The sequence below is a fragment of the Taudactylus pleione genome, unplaced genomic scaffold (genome assembly GCF_031769625.1).
Source record: "Taudactylus pleione unplaced genomic scaffold, aTauple2 ptg000624l, whole genome shotgun sequence".
NCBI classification, from domain to species: domain Eukaryota; kingdom Metazoa; phylum Chordata; class Amphibia; order Anura; family Myobatrachidae; genus Taudactylus; species Taudactylus pleione.
The window spans coordinates 734234-751840 of NW_028285026.1; positions in this window are offsets into that span (position 1 = coordinate 734234).

A 17607-nucleotide genomic window follows, 5' to 3' on the forward strand; every position below is an offset into this window, starting at 1 on the left:
TCAGGGTCCTGCACTGGTGGCCTCTCCCTCCTCTGATTATACTCCTTTTACTGCAAGACCTCATAAGTCTTAAAAGCCTATTTATCAAGTAATATTTGTGGGATAATCCCCAAAAACAGACGTTTTGGGGGGATACCAGTAAATATTAAGAACCCCCCTCGGATATCTGCTGTGGTTCCTCCAGTTCCGTCAGCAGCCGCAGCCCCCATAGGTTTCTATAGGGCTACGAAGCTGTCAGATTTACAAAGCTCCAGAAGGCAGAGGTCCTGAGCTTGTCCCCGATAGGATAATGCCATTTCCTGTGAGCTACTATTCTGCAAAAACAGCCCCGGCTACCCAATATAGAAGAGAAATTATTGTTGCGATTATTTCACTTCTTTACACATCGCAGGGACGGGCTGTGATTTCTGGCAAATGTGAATTTTTATCGCCGTGAATAATTAGTAAATAAGGGCCTGATTCAGAGCCAGACGCTCTGACCAGAGCGCTCGCTCTGAATCAGGGCCCTCATCCATGAAAATGGAGCATCCTCCTGGACGCTCATATAGCTGTGGGTGACCACCCACAGCTATAGTGAGCGTCCATGATGATGGTTGCGATGGTCTTGACCATCGCGACCATCGGGCTTGCGACGAGACCCTGCGGTAGGGTCTCGCTGCCGCAAGCCCTGGAGTGATTTTGGCTCCATCAGAGCCAAAATCACACCCACTGACATCACTATGTCAGTGGGGCCGGCTTCAGACGGTAGGCGTTCCCATGGGAACGCCTCCGTCTGGCAGCCACGCCCCCGGCACGCCCACCAAAGGGGGCGTGCTGTCAATCAACATCGACAGCATGCCCCTTTTGGTGCGAGACCCGGAGCGATGGAGAGCCCGTCGCTCGCCGGGTCTCGCGCATGCGCACGACGGAGCTCCCTCCATCGTGCGCATGCACAGTGGGGGAACATCGACCCGCTTGCGAGCATACTGCCGCTCACCAGCGGGTCTGAATGAGCCCCTTATCCATATCACCTATGTGACTGTGGGTGGTACTGGTTAATATTCATTAGAATGCAACCAATCTATTCACATTGAACCTGTGACATCACTATATGCAACTTATTTACTAGCATGTCCCTAATTTATTGGTAATCAGCATTCTCATGATTATTATATCATCCCAGAAGCTGTCTGCGTCCTCTGTGTATAGGCGATGGATACACTTTGGTATGAAACACACGGAATGATATATCATAACGATATGAATGATATTGTTCAATTATATACCATTTATATCGTACCATGTGTATACAATGAACGACCTACGATGCGCGCTCCCGCTGGACGATAACGATATCGTCCATCGGGCATGCATGCAGGCCAATCTGGACGATATCATTTATTTTCCATAGGGGTTTGCGATCGTTGGTGATATCTTTGGTGTGTGGAAGAACAATATCGTTCATCCAGCACACCAGGAATTTCAAGGGAAATCGTTCAGCGATATCGTTCGCTGAACAGATCGTCCCGTGTGTACCCAGCATAAGGGACTAATTCTATGCCACACGCAGTTGGTCGATGTTTCAAGACTGTACATGTGTCCAAGTCTCAACGCACATACGTCCCAATCGTCTGCACTTAGAAACCCAGTACAGAATCAGACGTAGGGTCTGTGATTGCAAGTGGACATTACTGGGAGATGACGGAGGTGGGTGGCTAAGTCCACACGGGCTTGTCCCTGAAAGCGCCTACATCCAATGAGGCCTAGCTGCTCATACAGTAGGCCATGCTCAGCCGTAGAAACTGCACCTCTCATAGGGTTGGTGCCAGGTGCAGCCCACCTGGTCTTTGGGGACCCCTAATAGATTTTCTGGACCACTAGTGGATCTTTAGAATGTGACAGTATGTAATGAATACACCTGTGCTCCAGCTAGGAGATCTGGAAAACATGAACTGTTAGGGGTCAATGGCTGATATAGAGTATACAGCCAGCAGAAGAACTGATGGCCTGATTCAGACCCGCTCGCGAGCGCTCGCAAGCAGGTCGACGTTGGGCCAGTGCGCATGCGCACGACGGACCCGGCTCCGTTGTGCGCATGTGCGAGACCCGGATAGCGACGGGCAAGCCGTCGCTATGGGTCTCGCTATAAAGGGGGCGTGCTGTCGATGGTGAGTGAGAGCACGCCCCCTTTGGTGGGCGTGCCAGGGGCGTGGCTGGCCAGACGGAGGCGTTCCCATGGGTACGCCTACCGTCTGGGGCCGGCCCCACTGACATCACAAGTAATGTGAGTGGGAGTGCTTTGGGGTCTGATAGAGCCAAAAGCACTCCAGGGCTTGCGGCAGACGAGACCCTACCACAAGGGTCTCGTCACAAGCCCGATGGTCGCGATGGTCTTGACCATCGCGACCATCTTTTTGGCCGCTCGCTATAGCTGTGGGTGGTCACCCACAGCTATGCGAGCGGCCAGGAGGCCTCTCTAAAAAAGAGAAGGAGGGCACTGATTCAGAACGAGCGCTCTGAATCAGGCCCTGAATCGTTTCCTTTCTCGTCTCTTCCCAGTAACAATCATTGCACTTGGCAGTAAAACACCTCAATTTTACCTAAAGAAAAAAAAAGACAAGACATTAAAAAAAAGAAAAAAAAATTTCAGGGAAGGATATGACTTTATATAGTAATACATGTGGAGAAAGACCATTTCTGAGATATGACAATAGACGATATTGTGTTTCAATTCCCTACCAGGATTGATAGCAAGAGAAGTGTAATGTTACAATGAATTAGGACTATTTAATAATTGTGTTGATTCCATCCTGGATCAGCAGACTACACACTCCTCACAGCTGTTACATATTCAGCGACCTGCAAACCCGAACAATCGCGGCGCTAATATTATATTGTGATGTCCTGGCAGGTAATAAGGACATGGGCACAGAGGGAAGTATTGCAGGATCGAAGTGGTTGTATTTCCAAAATGACCCTTAATACATTTCATCGCTTTGATGCGCCTCCTCTAACTTGCTTTTATTGGATTATATAAGCCAAATTTTCCTCTGCAAGCTCATTTATCATAGGGCAAAATAAACTGGTGGCAAATACATGTGTGTGTCTGTAAAAAGCTGATATAAATACAAACCTAGAAAAACTCAGATACTGCAATCTTTTCTCCACCGAGCGTGGAGAGGCGGCACGTGGGAACATTAATGTCCCATTAGTACATATTTCACTTCGCTTAAACAGATTCTTCTCTCATGTGAAGCACCAGTGAGTCTCGATGTTAAAGGCAATTACAGCATCTAAGTTTTTCTTGATTTCTATTTTAAACAGGTTAGTATGTGAGACTCGCCGTGCAACGTTCCTGCAATATATAACCTCTCACATTAGGGTCACCCCTCTCATTACAGAAACTTTGATGCTCTTCTCCTAAAAAATCCCATCATTCTAGGTTTGCCTCATTTCTGGCTTATATTATTCATGACAGTCATTACACCGGCTGGGTGGGTGGGCCTGAAAGAGGGAGACACTGTGCCATCATGCTTCCCCCCCCCCCTCCCCCTGATTGCAGCAATGGTGAATGGAACCATTACTTAAGAATGTGTAAATAACTGTTTAACTGACCCATTGATGGCTAAGGCCCTGATTCAGTAAGGATAGCGATTACGCACGCAGTCTTACCGCGAAGATATGCTAATGATTGCAATGGCAATGCTATACGCAGCCTAATTAAAGGAAGCCCCCTTTACCTTACACACATCCGTAATACATAGCAAGACTGCAAACCATCGGTACCATCGCAGCTTCACGCACACTTGCACATGGTCTGACCTTACTCAGGAATTGTGAACAAATAGGAGCGCTTGTAAAATGTGTAGTGTATAAAACTATAAATAACACCATAAAAGGAAAAAAAAAAAAATTAAAACCAATGCTGTTACACTAAAAAAAAAAAAAATCACAGTATGTGCAAGGAAACATAAATATATTGCACAGATAATGTTTAAAAGCTCTTTTGAGAGTAAGTGAGGGAGCCGGGCAGCGGGGTCCCGGATAAGAGCTGGAGAGAAGTCCCATGTGCCCGATGGTGAAGAGACACTGGTGGCGGCTGACAAAACTGTCCCTATGCTCACTTTAAGTCTTCTAGCAGTGGTTACCTCTTCCTTTCTCCTGGAAGGGTCCGGTCCTTCTTCCCCGCACCGCTCTCCAGCTCTTATTCAGAACCCCGCTACCCAGCTCCCTCACACAGGGCTCTATTTATCAACATTATTTTTACTAAAATAATGTGAAAAAGGGTGTTTTCACACCCTTTTCACACTATTTTAGTATCACCTATAGTTATTACAGGGCAATTGGAGTAGAATTCGTAAAATTCTATTCCAACCCCTAAGTATCACTTATTTTTAGTAAGCTGATCGCATTTCCCATAATTGTAATGGAAAATGTGATCTGACCATAGTTACTAAAAATAAATGTGAAAAAAATATTGGGGAAAGCCCTGTGATAATAACGCCACCTGGAGGTGGCGTTATCCAGGGTCTCCCCCGGTTACCGGCCTCCTGCCCTGCTCTAATGGGGAGAGCAGAGCCGGGAGTCGGTCCCTGTAATCAGCTGTGTGGTCTAAACAGACCGCAAGCTGATTACTGTAAAAAAAAAGAAAAAAAAAATAGTAAAAAAAAAATTGACTTACCTGACTCCAGGGACCGGTGATAGGGCCTCCGGTGATGACTCCCCTCCAGTCAGCTGGTCTCCCACACTGCACTGCTGCCCGGTCATCAGGTGATCGGGCAGCAGTGCAGTATGGGAGATCACCTGACCGGAGGAATGGAGAACATCACCGGAGGCCTGCAGCATGCAGGTAAGTGTAAGTAATGGAGAGGGGTGTCCGCGATCGCGGGGGGCGGGGCTTAGTGCCAGGGGCGGGGCTTAGCGCCAGAGGGGGGTAGCAGCGGCGACCGGTCGGCGCATGCGCGGGCACTTAATCACGGTATTTTTTGCGAAAATACCGTGATAAGGCTCCGAAGGGGATTAGCAGGGACAGAGCTTTATCGCAAGCTCTGTCCCTGCAAGGGATTTGTAGTAAATCCCTGTGATATTGCCTGAATTCACAATGCGAATTCACTCGGTAATATCACACTACAATCTGCATTACCAATGCGGATTGTTGTGGGCTCTATTTTCTACAATCCGCATTTTGAATGCAGATTGTAGAGTGATATTACCGACTGAATGTGCATTGCGAATATCACAGGGATTTACTAACAATCCCTTGCAGGGACAGAGCTTGCGATAAAGCTCTGTCCCTGCGAATACCCTCCGCACACTTATCACAGTATTTTTGCAAAAAATACAGTGACTAGTGCCCGCGCATGCGCCGACCGGCTGCTGCTTAGCCCCGCCCCCACAATCGCGACCCTACCCCTCCTCCCTGCATCCCCACTCCCTTAATTACATTTACCTCCGGTGATCGGTGCTCCGGTGATGTCCTCCATGGCTCCGGTCAGCTGACATCCCATCCTGCACTGGGACCCAGTCAGGTGATGACCGGGTCACAGTGCAGGATGGGAGATCAGCTGACCGGGGGAGGACATCACCGGATCCCCGATCTCCAGTCCCTGCACTCTGGTAAGTTTTTTTTTTTACTAATTTTTTTACTAACTTTTACTATTTTTATTTTTCTTAGGCGTGATCAGCTTGTGGTCTGTTTAGACCACACAGCTGATCACTGGGGCCGGCTATGGGCTCTGCTCTGCCTTTTAGAGTAGAGCAGGAGTCCGGTAACCGGGGGAGACCCTGGATAACGCCACCTCCAGGTGGCGTTATTATCACAGGGCTTCCCCCGGTATTTTTTCACAATTTATTTTTAGTAACTTTGGCCAGATCACATTTCCCATTACAATTATGGGAAATGCGATCTGCTTACTAAAAATAAGTGATAATTAGGGCTTGGAGTAGAATTTGACGAATTCTACTCCAATTGCCCTTTAGTAACTTTAGGTGATACTAAAATAATGTGAAAAGGGTGTGATAACATCCCTTTTCACTTTATTTTAGTAAAAATAATATTAACAAATAGAGCCCTAAGAGCTTTTAAACATTATCTGTGCAATACATTTATTATATTTCTTTACACATACTGTGATTTTTATTTTTAAGTGTATCAGCTCCTATTTGTCCACAATTCCTGAGTAACCATCAGGAGCAGGTCATAACAGCGCGGCACACATACCATTCTATACTTACTCGGGAATTGCTAACCACATCGCATGCAGTGAAAGCCCAAGCTGCATATCGCATCGCAATGGCTAATTTATGCACACCCCTGTAACGGCGTTCAAACTCACTGGCATGCCTGCATTTCACCAACCACCCCCCCTTCACCCACCCCAAACGGTACTTCCTGTCAATCACTCTGCGATGAGTCTGCGTAGTCACTGCGACCGCAGTCCCGCTCGCAGTGGAATGTTCACGCATGTGCACGGCAATGCATACACATGCACAAAACGCAACAATCGCCCAAGTGGGTGCGTAATCGCAGTTGCGATCGGTAGTGGATCAGGCCCTAAGCCCCCAAGTCTCAGACGATCAGATTCTGTGTCTGATACTCAGGAGCAATTCTCACCGGCACCTGCCCAGAATAGACTTTGGCATTGTTCCAAAGTCTACTGTGCATGCGCAAATCTCCGGGAAAATGGCATCTGTGTCACTTCACTAGTGTTCCCTCTACTGTGCATGAGCAGATCTCCGGGAAAATGGCGTCTGTGTCATTTTACAGTGTTTCCTCTACTGTGCATGAGTAGATCTCCGGGAAAATGGTGTCTGTGTATTTTCATCAGTGTTTTCTTTACTGTGCATGAGTAGATCTCCGGGAAAATGGCGTCTGTGTCACTTTACCTGTTTTTTATCTACTGTGCATGAGTAGATCTTACGGAAATTGACGCTGACACCACTTTACATGTGATTTCTGCAGTGCTCAGCGGAGAGAAAAGTATAATCTGTGGGTGCAGCATGTGCGGTGTGGGCCGCTGGACCCATTATGGATACATCTATTGCTGACGCTATTACTAAAGTGATTATAACCATTACAGAGCAGTATTGTTGTTATCACATTCTGCATTTTTAATAGTATACACTGTGTATATATATATATATATATATATATTATATATATATATATATATATATATATATATATACCTCCCAACGTGACCCTCTCCAGGAGGGACACAATGCTCTGGTCCTGGACTTCCCTGGTAATTTGTGATTGGTGGAGGCTCCAGAGGTGGGGCTGCAGGACAGTCCAAAATTTAAATAGGGGAGTCACACCAACTGCCAGTGAGTCCCAGCCAGTGATATTTGGCAGCGTGTGAAATGACAGTTGGTGTGACTCCCCTATTTGACTTTTGAACTGTGCTGCAGCCCCATCTCTTACCAGGGAAGTCCAGGACCAGAGCATTGTGTCCCTCCTGGAGAGGGTCATGTTGGGAGGTATGATATATATATATATATATATATATATTTATATATAAAATAGGAAAATATACTGGGGTTCGGGTGACATAAACGTGAACGGCTTTGCTTACCTTGCAGCAAATGGTTTCTACAAAGTCCTTGGAAGAGACCCCCCTCATTCACATAAACTGGGAATAATCAGTTTAGAAGTTTTTAGAAGTGAGTTTTAGAAGAGATGTTGCCCATAGCAACCAATCAGAGTCTAGCTATTATCTTCTAGATGGTGCTAGTTAAATGTTAAGTAGAATCTGATTGGTTGCTATGGGCAACATCTCCTCTAAAGCTCACTTCTAAAAACTCTCACTTTAGTAAATGTACCCCTAAGTGTCTTCACTGGAGTTGTGTACTGTAGGCCTGAGGTACACTTCCTAAGCATAAATACCTCATGATAATTCTATCAGGACCAGGCACAGGATGTGGTGGGACTTAGATGGATGGTGATCACAGCTGATGTTTGTTTTCCTTCTTACAAAGAGAATTCGGTCAGCAACCAACATAGAGGGAAAACAAAGAAGAGATTCACTATTTGTCCGCTCTCATTAATTTCACATTTCCGCGGTTTGGTGAGTTTTAAAGCAGCCATGTGAGTCACTCCCAGGGAGCTTTGTACATAAGACTTTAATCAGCAAAGCAGATATCATCTAGGGACTGAAATACCAGCGGGACCCCGGAGGTCTCTAAAGGCTGTCACAGGACAAAGGTGCCACATATATAATATAATGAGTCAATAAATGCTGCATTGATTGCATCTGATGTCATTGCTGACAGCTGTATAATGCGGTAACGCAAATTATCACCTTTTTCTATACAAACATCTATTATATTTGTAAACAATATACATTTGACTTATGAAGGGCAAACATTTCTCTCATGAAGTTTTCAGGTAGACTTCACTCATCTCTCTTGGTTATAAAGCAGTGACGACGTTTTCAGACCAGAATCATCCAGTAGACAACCTAGGCTCCCCTCCCACCTAGGGACCATGGGCAGTGAGTGGCCTGCATTACCCTAACCTGTTTTTATGTGGCTTTTATGAATAAAAGGAGGGAGAGAATGGGCCCCAAAACATACTTGCCAACCTCCCTCATTGTCAGGGAGACTCCCTGAAATAGCAGCAATCTCCCTGTCTCCCTGAAGAGTCCAGTAATCTCCCTCATTTCATCATACCCCCATTATGATACTGTTCTATAAAAGAAAAAACAGAGATATATACATTCAAATGGGATCATTAGTATAATTTCCCTGCATTGGTTATAAGGCACAATGATCCCTACTGCTACAGGCATTTTCTGAGAAGTACCAGTATATTTTCATCAACAAGTAGATCTTACTAACAGCTTTGGGGCTCATTTACATGTGGATGTAAATCAATTTTATGACACGCCCCCCAGATGTAGCAGTACACGCCCAGTTTAACGCGCGCTCGTAGGTGTTGCTTTCACAATCTCCCTGAAATACTTTTTCAAAAGTAGGCAAGTATGCCCCAAAACCAGTATTTCGCCTAGGGCCCCATGTCTTCTTAGTCAGCCTCCCAATGTTGTTGCCTGTCACACACAGGACAATCCTGTCATGAAACTCCAGGGAATGTCAAACATTTGACTAATTTTAGTGTGACAGTAATTTCACTTGCGGTTGACAAGGGACAGTGGGACGGAATTGCAAAGCTGCACGCAAGCAGTTTTGCAATTCCGTCCTTGCAAGTATGGTATAGCAGCAGGAGGTATCACGCCCCCTGCTGCATGCACTGGGTATCTTACACAAAATGCATGTGGCAGGCTCAGGTCCTGATTCAGACATGGGGCAATGGTGATATTTACGCGAATTGAGCGATTGTTTGCCAGTGCGCATGCATATAAGTCGCAATCCGCACGCGTCGCGATTGCTTTGCGATTACATTCGCTCAGAGAATTCACTCAAAAAGCGAATGACAGGTAGTCAGCGTTTGGGGGTGGTCAGAAAAACACAGGCGTGCTTGACGCTACATGTAAGTGATGTCGTACGCATATGAGAAGGCAGCGGTGGGCGTCCCTATGCTTGGGTGGGCTTTATCCTATTTTTGCAGCTGCATTCCGTGCAAAATGGCAGCTGCGATCGCATTAGCCTCCATCTCGGAAACAAACTTTTAGCACTTTAGGTAAAGCCGTATTGTTCACTATGTGAATAAAACCTCAAGGCAAAATAACATTATTATTGGAAGGCTTTTGTAAAAGGAAGGATACAGAGTACAGAGTAATGACTGCAATAGAGGAGAAGCCAGAATATAAAGTGATCCTCACATTCAGGTATGTTTCACATTCAATGGCTGCTATACAGGAGACTTTAATTATTCCAGGGAAATATATCAGTGTACATTATTCTGCACAGAGCTTTGTCTGTGTCACACTGGTGTCAGCACCTACTGTACTGGTTTTATAGCTCCCTGCTCTTTGTGTTTGAATAATTTTCATATTTATAGGTTTTCATGGCCACCTGGTGTTGATTGGGATTGTCAAATTGAAAGGGCATTGTAGTCCTTAGATGCGATCGTTATCAATGTGTTTAACAATACAAAACAAGCTCTGGATAATGGGCCTGAGTCATTACAGATCATAGCTGCAAATGCATTAGCGATTACAGCATGTAAAAAAATATGTTAATCCATTGCAAAACGCTATGCCGTCGCAGCAAAACATACGGACGCCCACGTTACCTAACACACATCCATAATACTTTGAGTACCACGCACACTAGCACAAGGCTTGACCCTACTCAGAAATTGCTAACCTCATTGATTGCACACAGTGAATACTCAGGCTGCGTATATAGCATCGCAGTGCCTAATTTATGCACGCCCCCGCAACCGTGTGCAAACGCACTGGCACGTCTTCATCTCTCCGACCGCCCCCCCCCTGTCACCACCCCCAAACGGTACTTCCCGTCAATCAATCTGCGATTGGTCTGCGTAGTCACTGCGATCGCGGTGGCTGGTTCGCGCATGCGCACATATACGCAGAACGCAGCAATCAGCCGCGTAATCGCAGTTGCGATCCTTGCTGAATCCTCCCCAGTGTTACTGATGGCACCGATTGTCTGTGGAAATGTAGAAATGTTATTGCAGGATACTTAGATACAAACCATCAGGTCCTTTATTTTAAAACTGGCAAAATATGTTTTCAGTCCAATTGGCCCTACCCACAGTGGCGTAAGTATAAAGCTTCCTGCTTCGCCTCTTTACCGAGGCGAGGCAGGAAGCACTAACGATGAGATGTATTTATTTATTTATTAACAGTTTCTTATATAGCGCAGCATATTCCGTTGCGCTTTACAATTGTAAACATTAATAGTACAAAACTGGGTAATAACACAAAGATATATAGGTAGGAAGGCCCTGCTCGGAAGCTTACAATCTATAGGGAAATAGGCATTGATACACAAGGATAGGTGCTATATATTGCATTTTGGTCCAGCCAGAACGCACAGTTTCTTGGTGGGCTGCATGATCCAGTCACACAGGAATGTTGGCCAAATGTCATGAGGATGTGAACGAAAGACAATGTGTGAGGTTATGTGTGGACTGTGAAAGGGAATGTAATTAGATATGGAAGCTATGAAGGTTATGTGGGAGGTTCTGGAATCTGATAAGCTTGTCTGAAGAGGTGAGTTTTCAGGGAACGCTTGAAGGATTGGAGACTAGAGGAAAGTCGTATTGTGCGTGGTAAGGCATTCCATAGAGTGGGTGCAGCCCGAAGAAAGTCCTGTAACCGTGAGTGGGAGCAAGTAATGCATGGGGATGAGAGATGCAGTTCTTGTGCTGAGTGGAGAGGTCGGCTTGGGAGATATTTTGAGATGAATGAAGAGATGTATGTTGGTGTGGTTTGGTCACTAGCCTTATGTGCAAGTGAAAGTATTTTGTATTGAATACGGTAAAAAAAATGGCAACCAATGGAGGGACTGACAGAGTGGGGGAGCAGACAATGAACGTTTCGCAAGGAAGATAAGCCTCGCAGCTGCATTCATAATGGATTTTAATGGCGATAGCCTGTTTTTGGAAAGACTAGTAAGGAGGCTATTGTAATAGTCAATGCGGGAAATAATAAGTGCATGGATTAGAGTTTTTGCAGTGTCTTGTGTGAGATATGGTCAAATTTTGGATATGTTTTTAGGTGGCACTGTGTGGCTGGGGCACTGTATGACAGTGGCACTGTGTGGCTGGGGCACTGTATGACAGTGGTGCTATAGGTGGCACTGTGTGGCTGGGGAGGTGTCTGACAGTGGTACTGTGTGGCTGGGGAGCATAAGAGGGACCACTACTGGGGGCATTGTATACTGGGGGTACTATATAAGGGGTACTACTGGCGGCCTGCATAAGGGGGACCACTACTAGGGGCACTGCATAGGGGGGACTGTATTGGGGGCACTGCATTAAGGTGCAAATGGAAAGAAATGTTCCCAGTGACAAGAAAGGGGTGTGTGTCATGTTGACAAGCCCCATTTTTCAGTGGCCACGCCCCTTGTGACCATGCCCATTTGCGCAAATAGTAGGGGGGCCTCCATTTTCAAATTTGCCCTGGGCTCCAAATACCCTAGTTACGCCACTGCACACGCCCAGTATTCAATAAAGACAGAGCAATACAAGTCCAATATTCTTAAAGAACTCTACTGAACTCAATAAATTTAACCCAACTCCCCACCACCTGTCACGTCTATGCTATGCCACCCAGCTGCATTTTAGGCACCCAGTGCGGGGAGGAATGATATGCTCACGGTGAAAAGGAGGCGTAGCTCCGCAAGAATGGGCTTGGCAACGTTAGAGGGGGCATGGCTACGCGGCCCAAACCCCTGTACCTATTACTTGGGGGGGGGGGAAGCAGGAGGTCCGTGTGTGGATTGCTGTCCGGTTCCCTCAGTGACAGGAGCCGAGTCCTGCACTGTAGCATCCAGTCACTGAGGAGGAGTCTGTACCTTAGTGTCACCCCTTGGCTGGTGACACCCGGGTGTGGAGCGCACCCACTACACCTCCCTTGTGACGCCACTGGCTATAGACATTGTATTGTACATGTTACAGGGCACACTAAAATGTCCTTACATGAAGTAAGAAAGCCCGTGGTATAGACGCACAGGAAGTTTTTCATAAAAACAGATAATTTCAGGTTCCTTTAGAATGTAAGCTCCTATGAGCAGGGCCCTCTCCCCTCTTGTGCTTCTCCTTACTCTACTTTCATCTACTTCGTACTCCCCACTAGGGCACCTAACACTTGGCTGCTTTGCTCTGTTGCTTATCTAGGTGTTATGGTTGCTAATGTAGCAATGTATATTATCCATGTCCTGGTCCTGTATTGTACTGTGAGTCACTGATCAACTTATTTGTTTATGTACTGTGTAAGGTTCTGCGGAAACTTCTGTCGCCATATAAATAAATTATGATAATAATAATACTCTTAAAACACTCAGCTCAACTTTACTCAGCTCAGCTCATTCAGCTCTGCATTTTCCAGCTACCTTCATCTCTAATTTACTGTATGTCACCCAGGTGAATTACGCTCTATTTACTACAATCCGCATTTGTAATGCAGATTGTAGTGTGATATTACCAACTGAATTCGCATTGCGAATTCAGGCAATATCACAGGGATTTACTACAAATCTCTTGCAGGGACAGAGCTTGCGATAAAGCTCTGGGCTTAATTCAGAGGCGGCCATACGGTCTACAGCCGCATGGCCGCCTCGATGTTTGGCCAGTGCGCATGCGCACGAGGGAGCCGGCTCCCTCGTGCGCATGCGTGAGACCCGCTACGACCGACAGCGACGGTCGTAGCGGGTCTCTTTCCAAAGGGGGCGAGCTGTCGATGTTGATTGCCCCGTTTGAAAGGCGGCCCCGTTTGAAAGGCGGGCCGGGGGGGTGGCAGCCCAAACGGAGGCGTTCCCATGGGAACGCCTACCGTTTGGGGGAGGCCCCACTGACATCACTAGTGATGTCAGTGGAGAGCTTCCGGCTCTGACAGAGCCAGAAGCTCTCTGGGGCTTACGACAAGTGAGACCCTACCCTAGGGTCTCGTCGTAAGCCCCGATGATCGCGATGGTCTCTGACAATCGCAACCATCACCCAAGCGGTCGTTAGAGCTGTGGGTGTAAACCCACAGCCTAACGACCGAAACAGAGGCGGGCGGTCAGGATGCAAGCGGCCGCCCAGTTTCTGAGCGACCGCTTGCATCCTCCGACCGCCTCTGAATGAGGCCCTCTGTCCCTGCAAATCCCCTCCGCACACTTATCACGGTATTTTAGCAAGAAATACAGTGACAAGTGCCCGCGCATGCGCCGACTGGCCGCTGCTAAGCCCCGCCCCTAATCCCCGTGATCGTGATCCCCCCAGATCCCCCCACCCCACGACTCACCTCACTTAATTGCACTTACCTGTCAGCTGATCTCCCGGGTCCCAGTGCAGGATGGGAGACCAGCTGACCGGAGGGAGGACATCACCGGAGCCTCGATTATGTTTTTTTTTTACTATTTTTTATTTATTTTACAGTGTATCAGCGTGTGCTCTGTTTAGACCACACAGCTGATCACTGGGGCCGGCTCCGGGCTCTGCTCTGCCTGTTAGCCCGGAGTCCACTAACCGGGGGACGCCCTGGATAACGTCACCTCCAGGTGGCATTATTATTACAGGGCTTCCCCCGGTATTTCTGTATTTTTTTCACAATTTATTTTTAGTAACTACCAGGCAGATCACATTTCCCATTACAATGATGGGAAATGCGTTCTGATTGCTAAAAATAAGTGATAATTAGGGGTCGGAGTAGAATTTTACGAATTCTACTCCAATTGCCCTTTAGTAACTTTAGGTGATACTACAATAATGTGAAACGGGTGTGAAAAATAAAAATAATGATAATAAATAGAGCCCCTAATCACTATTGACATTCACTGTACCTGGTGTAAAGTCGCACACTTAAACCGTGAAACTGCATCGGGATGTTTGTGGATTGAAGTGTAGCCACGTCCATGGTCTTGATTACCTGGCCACAGTAAGTAATTAAATTCACTTTGTGAGAGACGTTGATAGGTGCCTTGGGGTTTGGTCTGACAGAGGACTTCCCGTGACATGATGATGCACTTGGCGCCAGTGTCAATTTTTATTTTGATGACATTATTGGTTTCCCTGTCTGTTATGGTCTTAAATTGTTCACTCTTCTCAATCATACTTTCACAGTGGAAACTGACATCTAGTGTGGTTTATGCTGCAGCTTCCGCGGTGTTAACCCTGTACAGTGGGGTTACTGGAGCGTGCAGCATGAGGCTGCCTGTCTTCGTTCTTGGTCTTGGACCTGGCCCTGAACCGGCATGCAAAGTAGAGATGAGTGGTTCGGTTTTGCGGAACACCAAACACACCCGAACTATGCAGTTCCCGAGTTGAACCGTGTCCCAACTGGGGTCTTCTCAGCAAGTTCAGAATTCGGATCTACAAACTGGATCTTGCGTATTTTGGTTTGTATTTAAGTCCCCCCTTTGTGATGTCAGGTGCTGTGAGGTGGTCAAAATTGACTGCAAATTTCAAATGACTAGAAATTAATGTTAGTGATATTTTTTGTTTTTTGGATGGGGCGGAGATTAGCCCACCCCCCCGGTGGCCACTAAGCCATGCCTCCATTTTTTGATTGGCCTGGGGCCTGAAGTCGACCCCCCCAGTGGCCATCGAGGGTTGTAAACCATTGAAGGTTCACCATAGATGGTTATTTGTGTGTCCTCGATGGTAATCACCGATTGACCCATCGATGGTAACCTTCAATGGACACCCCTTGATGGCCATCCCTACCCAGAGCCTCTGAGACAGTGCCATCTTACAGAACATGTCCCAAATATACCATTCACACGCTGAGACAGGCTACACATATCACAAGGAAGTGACGGTACGCTTGCATTAGTCTCCACCGATAAGATTACCGCCAGTTTTTCTACAACATTCCTCATAGTGTTTATTATGGAGCCTTTCTCTCATGTGAACACTGCTGGGATTACAGCTCCGGCCTGAATCCCGGTCTTTGGATCCAGGCTTTTTGATGTAGCCAAAAAAAATTTGCATCTGTCACTTCTAAAGTAGAAATGTTTTGGCTAATGACTTTCCTGCCTTCATCGATAGAAAGATTGAGATCTGGGACCATATAAGGAGTGGACAGGTTATTGTTTGCAGAATATTTTATCGCTTGATGTTCTTGGCATTGATTTATGGACATTCTGCAGGAGGGAACAGGTATCAGGTCTCCAATACTCAATGCATTCTGAGAGAGAACTTGAGAAAAAAAAAAAATCAGTTGTTTGGATCTGTTTTTCTGATATCTTGGAACATGTATGGGGATGGGGGGGTCTCTTCCAAGCCCGTACATAACCGGTTGGGGGTGGGGGGGTCTCTTCCAGGCCCGTACCATAACCGTTCAGATCACATAATTGAATAACAATAATTTTTCCCCTTGACAGCATCAGAAATGAGGAGACAATACCCAGAGCTCCATGTTCTCCATAATGGGAACAAATCTGAAATACCAAATTAAATTCTGTAGTTGGAAATCTAAGTTTAAGGGGCACATTTATTATTTATCGGATTTCAGACCCAATAATTAGAATCTCGTATTGCCGCTATTCGTGGTGATAAGCAATTCACGTTTGCCCAAATTTACTTAAAATCACATGCAGGGATAGGGTCTCGAAAGCAATCAATTTGCGTCTGTATCGGGAACCGGAGCTGTTCTGCACACAAGCGGTCTGCTGACCATGCATGTACGGCGGCCATTACAGGGGAGGGTTCCGGTAATGTTTGCTAAATAGTAGCCGGTAGGCTACTATGGGTTAACACCATCTGGCGTTATCCTATGGAGGCTGCTGTGTAAATCTGACAGCATCGCATCCCCAGTACAACCCTAAGGAGGCTGCGGCTGGTGTCGGAAATGGACGGACCTCAGCAAACATCGAAGATATCTCCTGTGGTCCCTTCCTCATATTTGGGGGATTCTTAGTATCTGCAGTTATCCCCAAAAAACAGCTGTTATGGGGGGGGGGGCTTGGCATACACTGACTGACTGGGGGGGGGGCATTGTTTGAGGAAAGCACAAATCCGCGTCTTGCTTAGACGTCTTGCATAGTCTCACATGACTCTGACATGTCTGTCTGTTAATACCCAGCCTTGTTTCATTACTGTGGGGCATGTTTAATCAAACACTTTTTGCTGCAAATATCAGCAAATATAATCAGCAAATATAAATCATTTTGGAGCTTGTCTTCCTGATAGCTAACCCCATCTTTTTGCGATCGCCCCTCCAGTAATGAAGGCCTGCACGCACTGGCGCTACGCACTGACGCTCCGAGCCTGGAAGCAAAGATGGTCGCGTAAATGAAGACTTTACATTTTAGACTTTGCAGGGATGGGCTCCCTATGGGAGACTGTGGACCTCATTCAGAGTCGGTCGTTGCGGCCGCTCGGTCGTACGCAACCGATGTTCGCTAAACTGCGCATGCGTAAAATTCGCAATGCCCGTGCGCAAACTAGCTGTTACGATCAGAAATTGCTCTCTCCTTGAACACAGCCAGGTCGTTAGTTTGAGTGACAGGATGAGGTGTTTGTGGGTGGTAACAGGGGAAGGTGCTTGTGAACAGGGGAGAGGAGATCCGGACACAGGCGTGCCTGACTATGCAAACGGCGTTTTATGGGAGTGCATAATTAACTAAGTAGTGTCATGGCACATGTGACATGGGAGGATTTTACACTGACTAGATCGTAGTGCTTAAGAGAGGGTATGGTCAACCTTAAGGTCTATGACCAGCTCCGATGGTTCCCGATGGTCATGATTAATGCCCGGAGATGACGTGTAATGCGAACGAGAAGGGGGCGTGTTTTTAGTCTTACGGCCACATCCTCCCCTCGCTCATCCAGCTAACGATCCCATCTTAATGACGCAACTTGCGAGCACTTCATTTGCATATCCGGCCGCAACGATCAACTCTGAATGAGGTCCTGTGTCCCGGCTAGAACAGTTTGATACAGAGCCCTGTTGGGGCTAAAATGTGGTCCTTAAAAAATATGCCCCTGTGTTTCTTCCAAATTGTAACGTGCTATAGAATATGCTGTCGCTATATAAGTATCTGTAGAGTGTAAGC